The sequence below is a fragment of the Carassius gibelio genome, chromosome B13, assembly GCF_023724105.1.
Source record: "Carassius gibelio isolate Cgi1373 ecotype wild population from Czech Republic chromosome B13, carGib1.2-hapl.c, whole genome shotgun sequence".
NCBI lineage: Eukaryota > Metazoa > Chordata > Actinopteri > Cypriniformes > Cyprinidae > Carassius > Carassius gibelio.
In genome coordinates, this window is record NC_068408.1 from 13,832,823 (window position 1) to 13,851,933 (window position 19,111).

Consider the following 19,111-nt stretch of genomic DNA (forward strand, 5'->3'; position numbering starts at 1 on the left):
CCACCATTACCTGCTTTGTTTATAGAGATAAAGAATCCACTGTAAAATCTCTGGATGGCGGATGTTACGCTCAACTTCTTCGAGGACAACCGGCAGGGATGGGGGGTTGGAGAGGTTTGGGAGGGTAGATGGAGGGTGGTTTATGAGGAGCACTGAGAAACGCATGAAAAAAAAAACACAAATCGTTACTAATGACATTTACAAGCTCAAGAAAGCATTGTTCACAGATGCTTCACGTGCACTTTGCTAAAATGAAGGTACGAGAGAGAATGAAAAACAAAGACGCAGAGTCGTTTTAATGGACTGGTACATCACTTTTTAGTGGAGTAATGGAAGGGTAAGTGGGACTATTCTCTTTTGTGTGGACTTCCAGATGAATATGTCTATGTCATTTTTCGCAGCAACAACATAGAGAGGCCGAGGGGTCAAATAAACAACACACACACACACACATTTTGACGCACATCTCTAGATATGATTTGCAGCTTTTAAAAAACAATTACACAGCATACATTAAGTTTAATAAACTTTACTCACACAACTACAGCAGATTCCCTTAAACATACAAAAATAAATAAATATAATCCATTGATTAAATAAATAATGAAATGAAGCATCTGTTAGGAATCTTTTCTCCCATGTGTTTTACAAATATCTCTCTCTCTCTCTTTCTCTCTCTCTCTCTCTCTCACTCTCTCTCTCTCACTCTTTGTCCTCTTCATTGTGTTAGCCTGACTACATCAGACTAGGGCCTTGGGTATTTTGCTTGATGTTTTTGTTTTCGCAGCATACCTGTGTTTACAGTGGAAGTTCGAGGCAGCTGAGCTGGTGAATAACACGTCATAACCAAACGTTATGTGATTTGCATACGGGTAACCAATGATTTTAGACTTCAGACAAGCGTCCCACCACGAGAAATTAAACGCTTGTCAATTATGCCCTTGCAGACTCTGTATATGAAGCAAAGCGAAGTAGCAGAGTTTGGTATTACCAGGCTAACATTCTGTGTATTGATTAAGGGAATTGTGATGGTGGTGAGTGTTTGTACAGGGAGGTGCAGAAAATGCCCTATAGTACATGAAGATGTTAAAAAAAAGTCACTCCCCACTCCACAGACAGAAAGAAAGCAAAAAAAAGAGAGAACGAAATGAGAAGCCCTGTATCAGTAGAGTTATTTAGTAGTAGTAGTTATGTTTAATCATATACATATTAGCTTAATCATGTGACACTAATTCATACATCTTACAGGACCAGGGCTGTTGCAAAAATTTACATATTTCGGTGTCATGCGAGAGAACATGCCCTTTTACACAATACCTGATTAAAAGCGTAATGTTATTATGTAGTTTATCTTTGAGCCAGTTAGCATTATGTTAAGCTGTCATAGTTAGCTTGCTAACCAAAGACAAAATGAAACACAAAGAAATGGAAATGTTTATTCTGACTGTTTCAGCTGAATATAATGTTACTTCAAATATTGTCCTTGATTAAGATTAAATTCATGGTAAATCGATCAGGCACTGAATACGTATAAAAAGTTATCTGCCAACGTGTATTTGTTAACGGCCTGTTTAGGATAAAAATAAAAAAATAATAAATAAATGAAAAATAGTTTATATTTTTTATTACTCTTTCACTGTCAGCACTGGATGGTGTCCCTCTGAGAACGCAGCTTCAAGGCCTCAATCACTCAACACAGAAAGTCATTATACAGGAAGCATTTTCATCAAAACACTGGTATTGCTTTCATACCAGCATTTTATGACTTAAAAGACGGCAGGGCTTTGCCGGGTCAGGTCAGGTTTCTCCTGGCAGTGGAAGCTAATGAGTGTCCAGTGTATACACTAATAAGGTGTCAGGGTTCATTTTAGCCCGCCGCAGTGCTCGGCCGCTCCCAGCTGCCCTCTCCGCACATTTGGCGCCCCACTATCAAGATCGTTTCCATGCCAGCCAGGGAGATTTGCATGTGTGTTATCTATTTAAATAAATTCTCAGGGTTTATAAGCGCTATAATGCATCTTGGCTAGGCTCAGCTCATTGCTAATTTATAGGCAGTCTACTGTGTCTGGGGCTGATGACACCATCTGAAGCATGTAGTCTAGACGACATTGAACCCACTGTCCGTGGGGTAATTGTTTTATGCAAATGAAAAATCCAAGGGTGACATGTTCCTCGTGCATCCGTGTAATTTGATTGAGGTGTGCTAAGACTGCTGCCAGCCCGGTATGCCTTTACTTTATTATTATTGTTATTATGGTGATTATGATTGTGCGCAGGCTGACGGGCAGAGGGTTGGGTTCTGCTGCCGGCTGGATAGAAAGAGACGGATCACGGAGCCCTAGGGTTGCATCTCCTCGCAGCCTTTGTGTCATAGATAATGCATGTACACGCACATAGAAAATATGCTAGCTCTTCATGCTATATTCATGGCTTGATGGATTTTTCCAATATTACAAGCTTTTGTTTTTCTTGCCAATGACAACTGGCAAGGCGAAAGACAATGGCAAATCATGTCGTTTTGATTTGATGTTTCACTTTCTGAAAGTTTAAAAGGGATGAAAATGCTTGGCTCCCATTGGCTAATTAGAAGTTATAGTTATATATATATAGATATAGTGTGTGTGTGTGTGTGTGTGTATATATATATATATATATATATATATATATATATATATATATATATATATATATATATATATATACACCGTGTATATACTGTATACTGTATGTACCGTATATAAAGCATATATAAAATTTATGCATGTTGTTTGACATAAGTTTACATTTCTAAGTTTATGATGGAAAACTACATAAATTATTGAACTGGATATCCACCAAATCTGACTGTTATTTATTGTTTTGTTTTTTTGTTTTGTTTTTTTAATCTGTACTTCACAACACTATTTTTTTTAATACTCATGCAGTTTCAGATGGCAGAGGAGAGAGTAGCAGAGTGGATATATTTTATGTGTGAGGTGACCGTGTTTCTATTGGGAGAGGTGAGGAATGGCTGGGCTGCTCAGTGCCTCCTCCTGACCTTTCACGCTGCCCTGCTCTGCATACGCAGCTAACTAATAACGACCCCTTTAATTATCAGAACCAAGTGCATGCAGCAGCAGCCCAGACTATCATAAATCTCAGCTAGAGACAGCACAGGACCAAGGACAGAGTAGAGTTCTCACCACTTACACCCCAGCTCCACTGCAAGCAAGACAAACTAGAGCACTGCCATTATAATAAACAAAGCTGGCTGTTCACTCACTTTCAGTGTAGGTAACTTTGTTGATTGTAATGACAGCATTGTAGTACATGTGTTGTTATGATTCCCCAGATCTGCACTTTTGATCCATAGTCATGTCGACAAAACAAAATAGCATCACACATCCAGCTCTCTCTCTTTCCCTTTGTCTCTCTCTGGTTTTCTGTTATTCACATGGGGGAATCACATTGTATTCACGTGACAGCGAGGTTCATCACTACAGAGCATGACCCCGGTGTCTGGGAGAGAAGGCTCTTTGTTTGGACGACAGGCGTTTCAGTGATGCTCTATTGTCAAAGAGACAGGACTTTAAGAAGAAAGGCCATTAATGTGCACGGGGGGCTGCCAGGTTCAGCTCTGCTGAAGGCTTCTGATTTAAACATGCATGGAGAGGGGTAATTACTGTTTAGCTAGTCATACAAGTAACGGTGAATTTGAGACTGCACTAAACTTTGATCTTCTACTGATTCATGATGACAATTTTATGTCTTGCACATAATAATAATAATAATAATAATAATAATAATAATAATATGCATACAATAAAAAGGTATTTATTTTATCTTATCTTATATCTAATTTTATTTTATTTTATTTTATTTTATTTTATTTTATTTTTGTGCATTTAGCAGACACTTTCATCCAAAGCACCGGAATTTATAATGGTCTTTTATCCAAAGCAACAAAAGAGGAACAGTAGCAATTTGTCAAGCAGCCAACAATAATCCTTAATATACAATTAATTATTATTGCAATATTACTGAATTTTTTTTTGTAATTATTATTAATAAAATAATTGATGTGGATATTATTATTTTTCACTATAGTTGCTGTAATTGACATAATAGGTGTGTAACATTGACAGTGAAATTGCTCTATAATTAAAATATTAACACTAATCAATTTCATGTCTTCAGAAGTATATATGTCATCATTAAGCACTTAAGAGTGGTCTCTAGTCCATTAATCTAATTCTACTTAAGAGAACTCAAGCTGTTAAGAACTCACTATAGATAGATAGATAGATAGATAGATAGATAGATAGATAGATAGATAGATAGATAGATAGATAGATAGATAGATAGATAGATAGATAGATAGATAGATAGATAGATAGATAGATTCAAATTAATGCTGAATTTGTAGTGTTCATTTGACTTGCTGTAATGGTGCTTCTGCCTTGGCCCCTCGAGAGAGACCAAAGTGGCATTTCTCACAAGGTCATGGTCAACACCATCCCCACCCACCTGACCCTGAAAGATCAGTCTGTTCAGCCCACTGTGACGGTCGCGACTGGTACTGCATACTTGCTCTGCATACTTGCACACAGACAAAGTAAGTCATTTCCACACACAGTCTTTTGAGGATATAAACTCAGCAAGTTTATTTTTAGAAAATATTTTGAGAGTCTAGGTTCTCCACTCATTACATACTAATGAAGCTCTTCCCAAGAGTATTTAATTTATCACTGGTCGGTGTGTCTGATTTATTTGTGGTCTAAACTTGGGGGTGTTCAGTTTAAAAAGACCTCTACTTACCATCTCCATGGTAAACCAGGGTTACAGTGGGCAGAAATGGAAAACAAAGTTAGGAGAGAGAGTAAGGACAGAGTGTGCGGTGTGGCCTGTCTGTAAGTGACAGGGATGAATAGCAGGACCACGGGGTGGGACGTGCTGGCCTCCTGCTGACCTTCCACCGGCCAACACGACAAGGTAAACACACTGCTGGCCTTGTCAGAGAAGAGGCCCCGGCACTGGTTTATGTCATGTACACATCTAACCATTAACAGAAACACATCGTCAGAGAGAAAGAAAAACATCAGGATACTGTGAGGAGCATTATTATCTTTAAAGGAACTGAAGATATTTGATTTTGAGAGCATGTGATTTTGGTCTTTATTTCAGGCCTTACGTTAATGCTGACTAACATGTTAAAGTAGCATTTTTCCATTTTCATCTAATGAAGATAAGTCAGTTTGGCGTGTCAGTTTGTGGATCAGCTTTTAGAGCTAATTCAGGGGTTTTCTCTGGAATTTAGAATGGAGCTTTAGAATGGCAGTTTTCAGTATGTCTGTGGTGAATAATAGTAAGACAGTTTATTTTATAAAAAAAAAAAAAAAAAATCAAAATGTGAATATTAAATTCATTGTTTTTAATATTAAAATAATTGTTTTTAAATCATTTATAATGCATTATGTATAATGCATTATAAAGGGCTATTAAAGGCTTATAATGCATTACAATTGTTAATAGTGTGCATTGTAATATATTATATCTCGTCATAAATAATTATAACAAGATTAAAATGCATAGTGTAACAATGAATTGATAAGTGTTATAATGTATTACAATTATTTGTAATAATAGGTTACAATTATTCATTAAATTTTACAATGCATTATAAGGTACTTTAGAAGGCATACTTTTATATTGCATAATACATTAAGGCTTTAAGTTATACTTAACTGTTTTCTATTTTAATATATTAAGAAAAATAACAAAGCTGAACTTTCAGCATGCATTTTCTTTAGTCTTCAGGGTCACACGATCCTTTAGAAATCATTCTAATATGCTGAGTTGGTGCTCAAGAAACCTTTCTTCTCATCATCAATATTGAAAACAGTTGTGCTGCTTAATATTTTTGTGGAAACTGTGATACTTTTAAGTTTCTTTCAACACAATGTTCAAAAGAACCGCATTTATTTGAAACAGAAGCATATATCTCTTTTGACATTATAAATGTTTTTACTGTCACTTTTTATCAATTTAATGTGTCCTTATTAAATAAAAGTAATGATTTCTTCTCTTTTTTAAACTGCTGACCCCAAACTTTACCCCGATTCCCTCTTATCGGCAGCCCTGTTCACGTTTGACCAATGACTGTTTATAATTTATGAACCACAGACAATACTTTACTCATAAATTAAGTACTACTATTCTAAACACTCATTAGGTCTCATAGCTCTAAAATTCTTATAAAAAATTTTGAACTATAAACTGAACAGCTGTATTTGATTTGAATATATAGACCTCAATATCAAGGTCTAGGTGCCAACAACCTATCATATTAAAGTAGGAGGAGCTTAACTGCAGCAAGTCTTTCCCCTTATTCTTTACTTGAAATAATACCACCACCCTATGAGGGGCTCATTATGTTTTCGCCAAGAAAAGTGTTTTCTAATTTTATTCCATCCTTCTCTGTTTTTTCTCCCTCACTCCATCCATCTCTATTCTTGCATTTCACCTCACCTTTTTTTTTATATCCTTTCTGTCTAGACATCTCCAAGCAGAGGTAAAGGAGGGAGGCCAATTACAGAGGTTACAAGCTGCGCCGCAATTAAGGAAATGTACAGTTCAGCAGAGTTCAGGGATTAAAAAGGCCTTCAAAACTGGAGAGCCCTGTAAAAGTATGACTCATAATTTTTGCCCAGTAAAGCCGCTGCAAATGGCTGTGTCTGTGATAAGGTGGCTTTTATATGTTGAGTGGGCCGGAGCCCGTATGAAATAATTTACTCATGCGACAGGGCAGTAAACAAGATTACATTAAGGTGATTGTTTAACCCTTTCGCTCATCACATGTCCACAAATTACTGACAGCAGCAGGTTTGAAACAGCCAGCTAAAATGCATTCGAAAGCATAAACCACTTCGGAATCTCACGCAATGGCGCACATGTGTCATTCTCATCCAGAATTGGGGAGTGTGGATGAACTGCTTGGCAGGGGAGGTGGACCTGGGGTCTGGCGTTAACCGCCCTTAAAACCTTGAGACAAGCGAGGAAGGATGCAGGTTGTGATCTTAATTTCATCCGCCGCTCTAAACTGTTTCGCAGCCTGCCGAAAGGTTGACTCAGCATTCCGTGCGAGCGTCCCATGACAGTGGCGAGATGGAGAGCTGCAGTAGAAGGCTTTCAGCTCCTTACAGAAAGGAGCTCTGTTAGATCCATTGACCTCTGCTGGACAAGGACTCTCTGTCTACACATCTGGCCCCCCTCTTTCCCACCTCGCGCTAGGAGAAAGAGAGTGGGGCGAGCGGGAGGGGGGACAGTAGGGTGTCCTGGGAGAGGCTGGTGGACAGGATGATGTATTTGGGAGAGTGGAGCAGCTGTCCTGTTGGGCCGGAGTGCAGAAGGGCTGTGGAAGCGTGGCCTCATAAAGAGAGGAGACTGGCCCCTGACATCCCAGCCTCTCTCGGATATAGAACAGAGACACGCTGCCAAAAAAAGATACACATACTGTCTGCAGCTTGATTAAGTTACAGTAGAGGAGATGAGAGATATGGGAGAGTGTTTATTTCGCCTCGGTTTGCTTCTGCTCTTGCCAGAGCCCTGTCTTCTGCCTTACCGCAGGCTGATGTCTGCTGTATCTATCAGCCCTTTGCAATGCCAAGGTCAAAGGTCAGACAGCTTCATGGGTGGCAGGCTGGATGAGGAATGACAGTAAACCTCAAGACAAGATTATGTATCAAGACAAGATTATGTTGTCTGGTATAAACCCAGTTTGTTATATACAAGTCCACTAGTCTGAATTGCTAATTTAGGGCTGTCAAATTACAAATGCAATCAAATTAATTAACTGAATGGTATGCTCAATACCAAAATTAATGACATTTATTTACATAAATGTTTTTGAAAAAATGTAATGCTTAACCTAATATACAGTAACATACAGTAACATAACATAACATATAACATGAAAATAAATCAATGAAAATAAATGAACATAAATGAAAGGTTTATAAAGATTTTTATCTGAAGTGTTTGTTTTTGTGTTTGTGTCCAGGGCAAAACAGCCAGCTCTCTCTCCCCTGTCTGTGAGCACTCTCTCTGTGCCAAGCAGAGGCACTGTGACATGCTCCCACAAGGCCTCTCATTAGAAACAGAGCTGTCTGGCAAGCTGGACCGTAAACTTTAGAGAGGTCACCCCCATCCTGTTCTTCTGCACTGTAAACAAGCAGAAAGGTTAGTACTGTATCCGTCTGACACTGTCTTATCTCATTAGAAACAAAGGAAACTGCGCTAAGTGCTCTGACAACAGCAGTCATAAAGCAGAGCTCTCCTGAAAACTCCCCCCTAGATAGTCTTTCCATGTGACTTTGGGTTGGGGGTGTTTACCCCATGTGTTGCTTGCTTGTATGTGTGTGGGCTCATGTTTCTGTGTTTATGGGCACTGGTTTGGTCACTGTTTGTTTAACTAACTACCTGATGTAATATAGTCCCATAATGCATCATTTTACTGGCATCACACTACCAGTTTACAAATCAGTATTAATGCGAAAATGACTTATTTGCACTATTGGGCATTGCTAATATTAGGCATTTGGAAGTATTATGGAAGTACAGTGGGCTGCAAACAGCAGCTCACATAGACTCACACGGACTAGTGAAGTGTGATGATCCCTCTTTCTGTAATCACAAAAAGCATTCACGATCTAAAAACTGATACGATGTGTTTCAATATGCTGTATGGCCCTATTTGACTAAATGCAATGGATTCCACATTTTTCATGTATAAAAATGTCTTAGTCACATTTTTATGCAAATGTTTCATTGTCTCTAATACAGTCACTGGTGTAGTTAACCCCTCTTTTATAGACTTTTTTTTTTCTTGCTTTGCTTGTACTGATTCACTTAGCACACAGAGACACGCACACACACACCATTGTACATGTCACTTCTTTTGTAAAGATTGCTCCTTTAAAGAATGTGGCTGTGCTAAGTTTCTCTCAGGTATAGATTCATTAGGTTTTGGCCTCCTGCTGCCTGTCTTCTGGTTTGCTGACTGCTAGTGGAAAAAGCCATTTAGCCCACTGAATGTCAAGGTTAGTGCACGGTGTCCTTGTCATCAGTCTCGGCGGCAGAAGGTCAGGGATAAGCTTTCCTCAAATGGGCAGCGTCAAACAAAAGGGAGGCTGACTTAACTGGCCCAGAGAAAGAAGACCTTCTCTTTCAGTCGATAAACAATCCACTGGGCAAAAGCTCTCAGCAGCGTTAACCCTTGCACTGCTGGCCTTATAGTGACAGTCCATGTATGTACAGTATGTGTGTGAAGGCCACGGTAGTTGAAAAGCTTGCCAAGAAGGGTAATGTTTCTCCACTGCACTAAATAGCAGACTTGATCAATGCATTGATAATATATTCACCAGCCAAATGAAATAATCATCCTTAAAGGGGGGGCTTTAATATAAATATGTAATCTTCGCTTAATTAGAGGGCTGTGAAAATCTGATTCCATTACAGAAAACAGCAGGATGGAGAGCCGTGAATATATTTCCCTCTATCAGTTTCGATCAGGTAGAGAGACATGTGTCCGCCACACCTCTATCTAAACAGACATGGAAATGTCATCTCCCGTGTGGTCCCGGCTAGCTCATGTCTCACTCAGCCAAAGGCGGCTCTTCTCTGAGACATAACATCATCTTAACTGTCTCACAACAGCCAAAATGACCAAAACCCATAAAAATGTCAAACAGGGTACATCACATGCTCTACTGGACCCTCAAACATCCAGTCAGAGCTTTCTTCCTGTTAGCGAAATATGTTATGTGCTGCTACAGCGTAGTTCAACAGCACTAGCAGCGCAAAGGTCATGGTTTTGATTCTCGGGAAAGACGTGGAGTGATAAAACGTATACCTTAAACAGTGTTGGGAACGTTACTTTAAAAAAGTAATTAGTTATAGTTACTCACTACTTGTTCCAAAAAGTTTTTCTTTTAAACACTTATTCCAAAGACTGACTTAAATGCACTACAAGTTTTTTTCAACTGCAAGTTGAACTGGAGGTGACACAAACCGTACCCCAGACCACCTTTTCATGTGGACTTGGATGCTGGTAGAATCATGAATTGAACAATATTCTAGTGTCGAACAGATCAGGGTCCACACCAGAAGTTTTTAAGTTGCTTTGAATAAAATCTTCCAAAAGTATGAAAATGTAAAACATTTTCATAAACACACATACAATGTCTAGTGGATGTTGACCTTTCTGACACTTCCATTAAGCGATGTTTAAAAAGAAGAAGAAGAAGAGGAAGAAAACCATGTCCTGCCATATTAAATGCTGAAAGACTTCTGCTGCTGCTTGTAATGTTGTGACTAATTAAGGTCTGAACCAGCCCATAGAAAAACATATAAAAATGTGTTGCTATGATTTATTTATTTATTTATGCATTTATTTATTTTACATTAAGAAGGAGGGAGCAGATGGTAATACAGCATCAATTTCACTTTTGGTGGACCAGAGACCAAATGGACAGGTACCATGTAAAAACAAACAAAAACAAATAATAACAATATTTTGAACTCATTCAAATTTAAATATTATTTCATCAGGAGTTTACCCCAAAATAAATACATAAATTTAAGTCCAAACTGTTGCACAAATCTTATTAATGATTTTTTTTTTTTTCAAACATTCAATCGTATGCCTAATATTCACAAAACTGCAAAATGTTACTTGACACATTCAGTTAAGAATTGCATAATCACATAAATGATTCAGCCTATATTTAATTCATTTCATTTAATAAATCATAAAACCATTGACAAGTTTTCCTCACACTCTTTTACCATTAAAAACTGAGGCATCAAGCTTGACTTTAAGCATTAATTTTCAAAGGTGGTTACGGCCCTGCCACCATCCACTTTGTTTAAATGACAAAAAGCAGCAGGAGAGTTTTGCTAACATGAGGGTGAGTAAAAGATGACAGGGAGTTTCATTTTTGTGTGAGCTGCACCTTTAAATGTTGCACAATTTAGAAACAGCAGTAACGTAACAATGAGCAGTTTAATAATACATCATCAGATTTCTTCCTGTTGTAGCCTCAGTGGTGTGGCTTGTCATTGTGCCCTTGGGAGGTCTTTGAGCACACAGGCCGTGATAATCTCTGCTATCTCCGTGGCTTATTCTCCAGATCTCTCTAATGGCGCGACAGTGTCCACAGTGGCTGCAGTCATCTTAAACGGATGAAGGCAATTCAAGCGGCGGTCACGTAGTAGTGTATTCCCAGTGTCACCTTGTCATTTGGAGCCTGTTTGTGCAGTACTTCGAGTAAAACCGAGGGACGTGTGTGCGGTTCTCCATGAAAGATCTCCTTTGCCCCCCTCCTCCGTCTCCGTCGCAAAGGTCTAAGCAAACACAACTTCGCCCTCCTTCATTAACCTTCCCCTGATCTCTCTCCATCCATAGAATCTCTCTCTCTTTCTCTCTGTCACACACATACACACTTTCTTTCATTCCTCCCTCTCTTTAGCCTCTTACAAGGTTAATGTTTGCACAGATGAACTTAATTAAGGCTTTTTCAAATGACTTTGGCAGTTTGTGTGTTTTAGATTTTTAAGAGGAGAAAAGGATTATTATGCTTGAGGATCAGGCCTATTGTAAAGCAGCAGAGCTGAACTTCTTGTCCAAAGCAGAGTGATGACGTTTGTAAGAGTGTTCCCTGTCCTCTCAGGAGAACAGTCATTATCAAGGAAAACAGTTTGATATACCGTATTTTTTAGGCCTGAAGTAAATTACAAATATCTTAGGGATATTTATATAGATAATATTTATATTATCATTCTCGATTAATTCTATAATTGTGATTCATTCATGTAAATTCAGATTTGTCACTTGTCAGTATGACATGTTGTTTTTATATTTGAAGGTGTTGACCAGTATTTTAGGCAAGCCAGGGAATTGCATCCAAACATATGTGACCCTGGACCTCAAAGCTTAATTTGTTGGGGTATATTTTAAGCAATAGCCAAAAAAACAATGGATGGGTCAAAATTATAAATTTTTCTTTTATGCCAAAAATCATTAAGATATTAAGTAAAGATCATGTTCCATGAACATATTTTGTAAATTTCCTACCATAAACATATCCAAACTTAATTTTTGATTAGTAATATGCATTGCTAAGAGTTCATTTGGACAACTTCAAAGCGATTTTCTCAGTATTTTTATTTTTTTGCACCCTCAGATTCCAGATTTTAAAATAGTTGTATCTCGGCCAAATATTGCCCGATCCTAATTAACCATACATCAAGCTTTCAGATCATTTATAAATCTCAATTAAAAAAAAAAAAAATACACTCAAAGGGTTAGTTCACCGAAAAATGTCATTAATAACTCACCCTCATGTCGTTCCAAACCCGTAAGACCTCGGTTCATCTTCGGAAAACACTGTTTAAGATATTTTAGATTTAGTCTGAGAGCTCTCAGTCCCTCCATTGAAGCTGTGTGTACGGTATACTGTCCATGTCCAGAAAGGTAAGAAAAACATCATCAAAGTAGTCCATGTGACATCAGAGGGTCAGTTAGAATTTTTTGAAGCATCGAAAATAAATTTTGGTCCGAAAATGGCAAAAACTACGACTTTATTCAGCATTGTCTTCCGGGTCTGTTGTGAACGCATTCACTGCAGTGTAGTAATATCTGGTTCGCGAACAACCGGATCTTCTTGAACCAGTTCACCAAATCGAACTGAATTGTTTGAAACGGTTCTCGTCTCCAATAAGCATTAATCCTCAAATGACTTAAGCTGTTAACTTTTTTAATGTGGCTGTCACTTCCTCGGAGTTCAAACAAACCCATATCCCGGAGTAATTCATGTACTCAAACAGTACACTGACTGAACTGCTGTGAAGAGAGAACTGAAGATGAACACCGAGCTGAGCCAGATAATGAACAAAAGATTGACTCGTTCTCGAAAAATAATTTACACTGTTAAATTATGTTAAAAAGCATCATTTTACACACTACAGCAATTTAGAGGTCCATTAGTCTGAAAGAATGATCCTGGATCAAAAGCGCATTCTCTCCATGTTTCATAATTTCCTTACAGGGTCTATGACCACACATGACCTCTCTGTGATGCCTGGCTGTTTCTGTATTGGAAAAATGAACAGATAAATAACCCTGACCCTAATGATGACAAGGTTAGGCTGGGGTTGAATCATGTGAAAGGCCTCAGCAGCAGTCACAAGGCAGATCAGAAAGCAACAGTCTCGCCCTGGGGCGACCTCTGCATCTCTGAGCCTCTTTTCAAAATGAGAACATATCAGTGCTGTTTTCTCTTTTTCTGTCATGCCGTTTAGTTGACCTTTGACCTAGCTGATAGAGCGCTTTAGGGTGACAGAAGAAGCACTTGTGTAACCGGCCTTCCTGGTCACCCGGGTTGTCCCACAAACACCAAAGTCCTGTTTACTGCAATACCCTGATTGTATTTGAAGCCAACATTTAATTCAATCATCTTGCTATATAATACAGATATTTTTTAAGCATCTGCGACCCACCTGTGATAAATTCCTGCTGGAGTTATGGTATGTGTGTTGGGATCATTTCGTGCTGAGGTCTCTTGTTCTAAAGAAACTGTGTATGGTGAATGCCAGAACCACTGACCATCTCTAATGGTTTGTTTGTGTTTATTGTTGTGGAAGTGAGAGGAGCCACTGGGTGATACATGCAAGAGGAGGTTAAATGTTCAGCCACTGGAACTGTGCATTAATTAGTGCACCCAGGTGCCACATCGCACTGTGACTCACTCTTCCTGTCCCGCACCAACACGTGACTGACCAGAGACCACTGTTTCAACTCACCTTACTGCCTCTCTCATCTAGTCTTCTCTGTCCTCCTCTTATTCGCCAAAGTTCACTGTACTTTTACCCAGCAGTTTGTTTTATGTTTTGTCATTGATCTAATTAATGTCTAAAGGCTGTTTACTGTTCTCTTTGACCAGATGTTCTGTCTGTCCACACCAATGAGGTTTCTAATACCTGAAAAAGTATGTTCTGATTTGAAAAGCTGCCATCTTGACATGAAGGTAAGTCTTTTAGGGTAACTTTAAAAAATGTGTTCAAAAGCAATATATGTGTTGGTTGCTTTTGGTTATGCTGGTTTAATTAGAATATACAGCTAACACTGAATGTTTTAATATGTAATTCACATTTATATGGAACAAGTATTTGGACCAATGAGATTTCGTAGAGGCCAGTGCTACCCAGGCTGATATAACCGAAAGCAAATGACCAACAAAATGTGACATGGCTGGTTAGGGCATTCTTGTTAAAAACATTTGTTATAAATGAATGAGATACTAGCAATTCACTACTGTTGTTTTTTGTTTGTTTTTTTATTTAAAAAAAGTTCAGTTGATCAAAAGTGTGTTTGTAAGGACATTAATTGTTACCAAACAATGTTGTTTTCAAATAAATGCTGTCCTTTTGGAATTTCTGTTCATCAAAGAATCCATCTTTCACAGTTTCCACAAAATAAACAAGAAATGTGTTCCCTGAGCAGCAAATATGCATATTCAAAATTCAGCTTTGCCATCACAGAAATAATTTACATTTGAAATATATTAACATATAAAAGTTATTATAATAATGTTTTACAATGTTTCAGTACTGTAGATTTGATCAATTAAATGCAGCCTTAGTGAACACAAGTCTTCTTTTATCAACTTGAAAATATCTTACCCACTCCAAACGTATGTATGATGACATTTATTTTATTATAAAGCAAATTTAACAATCTCTTAAAGGGACAGTTCACCCAGAAAATGCAAATGTGATGTGATCAGCTTACCTCCAGGTCATCCAAGATGTAGGTGACTTTGTTTCTTCAGTGGATTTTTAAACCAAATGGTTGCAGTCTATCACTCTTATAATGTAAGTGGATGGGAATCACTAGTAAGCAGTGTTGGGAACGTTACTTTAAAAAAGTAATTAGTTATAGTTACTCACTACTTGTTCCAAAAAGTAACTGAGTTAGTAACTGAATTACTCTAGAATAAAAGTAACTCGTTACCAGGGAAAGTAACTATTTGCATTACTGTAAAAAAAAAAAAAAAAAAGTTGCTACATGTCAGAGAATTTGTACTTTTTTTTTTTCTTTTTTTTTCTTTTTTTTTTTTTTGCAGTTTTCACAAGTAGGTTGAAATGAGTAGAACAGACAGGTACATAACTTTCAATATTTATTGCACGTCAACAGACAGCAAGAGTTTTATCCTGCCCTTCAAGTATTATCTTTGTAAGAAAAGTGTTTTTGGCCACTAGCTTTGTAGATGCGTTTCACACATTACATGTACACATTACATGCATGTTCTTGCCTTTGACCACAATGAATTTGAAGTAATGCTTATATCTTCACCTTGAAAATGCCAACTTGCTCCTGACTCGCCATCTCTGCTGCGAATCTCTGTGTAGCTGTTGCGTGTGTGTGTGTGTGTGTGTTTGTGCCGCTGGCGCAGCCGCGTGTGCCGGCATGTGTGTAAAAACACTGGCTCTGATTGGCTACTTTGAAACACATGACTCTGCCTTAGCCAATCACAACCGCTTATCTCGTCATTAACCCACCTGCTCACTCGCTGTGTGAGCCAGGGGTCGGTTCGGATTGCATAGTTTATTAAATCAATGCATAGTAATGCACCGCATTTAACGGTCAGTAACGTTAACGGCGTTGTAACGACGGGAAAAGTAATTAGTTAGATTACCGTGTTACTGAAAAAATAACGTCGTTACCTAACGCCGTTCTTTTAAACGCCGTTATTCCAAACACTGCGAGTAAAACATACAATAAACAACAACAAAAATCGTACTGTGCAAGAAACTGAACAGTTTATATATATATATATATATATATATATATATATATATATATATATATATATATATATATATATATTTTTTTTTTACCTCTGATTCACGCAATATCCAAACTGTTAAAACTCTCCTGAGTGCGTCCTCCTATGTGCGTTCTCAAGCAGACGCGTGAGGCGTCTTTTTCTTCCTCTTCTTGGCATATCGCAGACTTATAAGTGCATTACCGCCACCTGTCTTTCAAATGGACTATTGACAATCTATCTACAATCTCAGTTAGGAGTATCCATTTGAGAGATAGGTGGCGGTTATGTTTTAGCCATGATTCCCATCCACTTACATTATAAGAGTGATAGGCTTCAACGGTTTGACTAAAAAATCCCAGTTTATGTTCTACTGAAGAAGCAAAGTCACCTACATCTTGAATGCCCTGGGGGTAAGCAGATAAACATACATTTTTAATTTTCGGGGGAACTATCCCTTTAATGGATAAATATTCTATTTAGAACTATATATGAAAGAAGCACCTGTGGTCTAATGGTTAGAGACTTGAACTAGTTACCTGTAAATCGCTGGTTTGAGTCTCGGTGCTGGCAGGAGTTGTAGGATGGCGGGGGGTGAATCAACAGTGCTCTCTTCCACCCTCAATACCCATGACTGAAGTGCCCTGAAGGCACTGAACCTCCAGTTGCTCCCTGGGCGCTAAATATATAGCTGCCCACAACTCCGGGTGTGTATTCACGTCTCACTGCTGTGTGTATGCACTTGGATGGATTGAATGCAGAGCACCAATTCAGAGTATGGGTTACCATTCTTGGCAAATGTCACAACTTTTTTCACACTTTCATATGGAGTGTAGTTACAGCCTTTACAAGCATCTTCTAAAACATCCTGTCATTTGTCGCAGCCATGACTGATTCCAAACTTTAATTTAGAGTTTACACCTTTTGCTTATGCTTTGTCATGTCAGGTCTGTTAGGAAAATATGTTGGAACAGGCAGATGTAACGAACAGAAAGTGAATTATGTTTCTTTAAAGCATCTAGACGGTAAAAGAGAGAAAAGTCAGGAACGGAAAGTGGGAGGGAAGGTTTTAGCGATCTCTGTGTGTCTGTCTGCAAAGGAAGTGATGGAAGGGAACAGAATCCTCTCATGTCAAAGAGGTGCAGAGACAATTCAGTGATTTTTGTGATTTTTTTTAAACCCACACATATTCATACACCCATAACAGCATCCTCCTGACTCCTTCTTTCTAACCGTATATGCACTTCTTCCACTACGTTATAAATTCCGGAAGAAAAGGCCACTTATTCTGTCATAAATCTCCTCTCGTCAGTTTCAAATTACAAAGATGTATTTGCAAAAAGTCCATGCCAAGTGCAGAAAAAAGGCATGAGAAAATAAGGAAAAAACTCCCCATCCTTTTATGAGTCAACATGGTGCATACGGTGGGTGGTTTGTATCTGCATACACTTCTTTTTTTCAGGCAGGGTGACGGTGTGCACCCGCTTCAGTGGCACTGACAGCTTCCGCACCCTGATCTCATCTGTTCCAGCCTGTGCACTCCACAGAAACTATTTAACTTTCATTAAACAGTGTTTGATATCACCTCAGAGAAGAGACGCAAGCTGTGCAAATGCTCATCTGCCCCCTTTCATTCGATTCGATTCTTTTTTTTCCTCTCCCAGGCTGTGACTTTCTCATAGTCCTTGTCTGGTATTATCCATCTCATTCCTTCATTTGCACTCTTTCACACTCTTTCGCTCAACTGCTCATCAAAACCCCCTCTTCCCTCTGTCAGGCCTGTTCTGACTGACTAAATGGCAGACCTTTGAAGCTGCAGTTAGATTTCTTCATGCCTTTGCACTTGTTTCATAGTGTTGAAACAGTGATTCATGTACACCTCACACAGCCTCCATTAATTTCATGTAATGTAGCTTTTATCTCACTAGCTGGGACGACTATCTCCAGCACTGTCTCTGGGGTCAGCATCTTGCTCACGGACTATTGCTTTCTCTTTCAGTTACTATTTTCCTTCTTATTTTCATTTATTTTTCTCTTTCTCACTCAGGGCCAGCCTGTGGGTTTGTGGGGCCTCAGGCCAGATCAGTGAAAGAATGGCCATAACGTAATAACATCTTTAGAACCTCTGCAACATGATGAGTGGTTTTCTTCTTTTTAAGAGAAAGCACTAGAAATAATCGAGTAATAAGCTATTTCTGCTATATCTGACCCTGAAAAAAAAATAAGTAACCTGATGTAGTTAGGTTGATTCAGTCACACACACACACACACACACACACACAGATAGATAGATGAATAGGAAATTAAAATAAACAGCATTTAGTTGCAATAGAGATGTTTTGTAATGCTATATATGCTTTTACTCTCACTTTTGATCAGTTGAATCAATCGCTAAACAGAAGTTTAAATCTCTTTCAATAAAAAGAAAAATCTTACTGACCCAATAATTTTGGTACTATATATAGCACCTGTATGAAAGAACGGCCCTGTTTTTATTACTTCTCTATCTTTCTGTCTCTCTCAGTTTCTTTTGTTTCTCTTCATAGGTGTATTTCTTTTAGAGGTAGCAGCAACTTCAAATCTCAACTGGAAATGATGGGGAAAATACTGTAGGTGTTGAATGTAGCCTCAGGGTGATTCTCTCTTATTTCTTTATTTCTGTCCTTTGCGTGGTTCTCCGGAGCAGGGCGACACAGATCCACTGATTGGTGGAGTTTGGATCAGAGCACAGGAAGAAGTCAAACTAAGCAGTCACGAGCAAGAGAACATTCAGCTCCTCTCTCATCTGCCACATACTTGACCCAAAGTAACACCGCTTTGACAGAGCATCACAGCTTTTCTGTTTAAGATAGAGCCTAGTTTTAGGAAACTGTGATTATGAAAGACATCCAGTCATAGATGTCCTTTGTCTCTTTTCCAGCTTTGTTGAAGAAGGCTGACAGAAGCTCACTTCTGGTTACGTTTTGCGAACTGTCACTCCTCCCGAAGATAACACCCTTGCACAGAGACTCGGAAATGCCAAGGTTCAAGTTTACAATTTAAAAGTTTAAATGCAGAACCACGGGTCACCGTGGGCCAAAGTAAAGGTCAATGCCATGACGACGGCTGTTGGATATTGCTCACTCGGCACCTCAAGTTACACATTCTTTCTTTATCTATAATTTCTGGCATATCCAAACTGCAAGTCTATTTATGGCAAAATAAATATATTTAATAATAATTTCATAGCACATCAAAACCCTAACCAG

At 38.5% G+C, this 19,111-nt stretch overlaps 1 long non-coding RNA gene across 2 annotated transcripts in view; it reads left to right on the forward strand.

The window, feature by feature from the left end:
- Window positions 1-19,111, forward strand: part of LOC127970631 (uncharacterized) — a 350,476-nt gene that overhangs the window by 247,072 nt on the left and 84,293 nt on the right. For both annotated transcript variants that reach the window (XR_008156642.1, XR_008156643.1), the window contains exons 7-8: window positions 8,039-8,217; window positions 13,980-14,063. This is a non-coding gene — a long non-coding RNA (uncharacterized LOC127970631). The remainder of the gene's footprint in view (window positions 1-8,038; window positions 8,218-13,979; window positions 14,064-19,111) is intronic.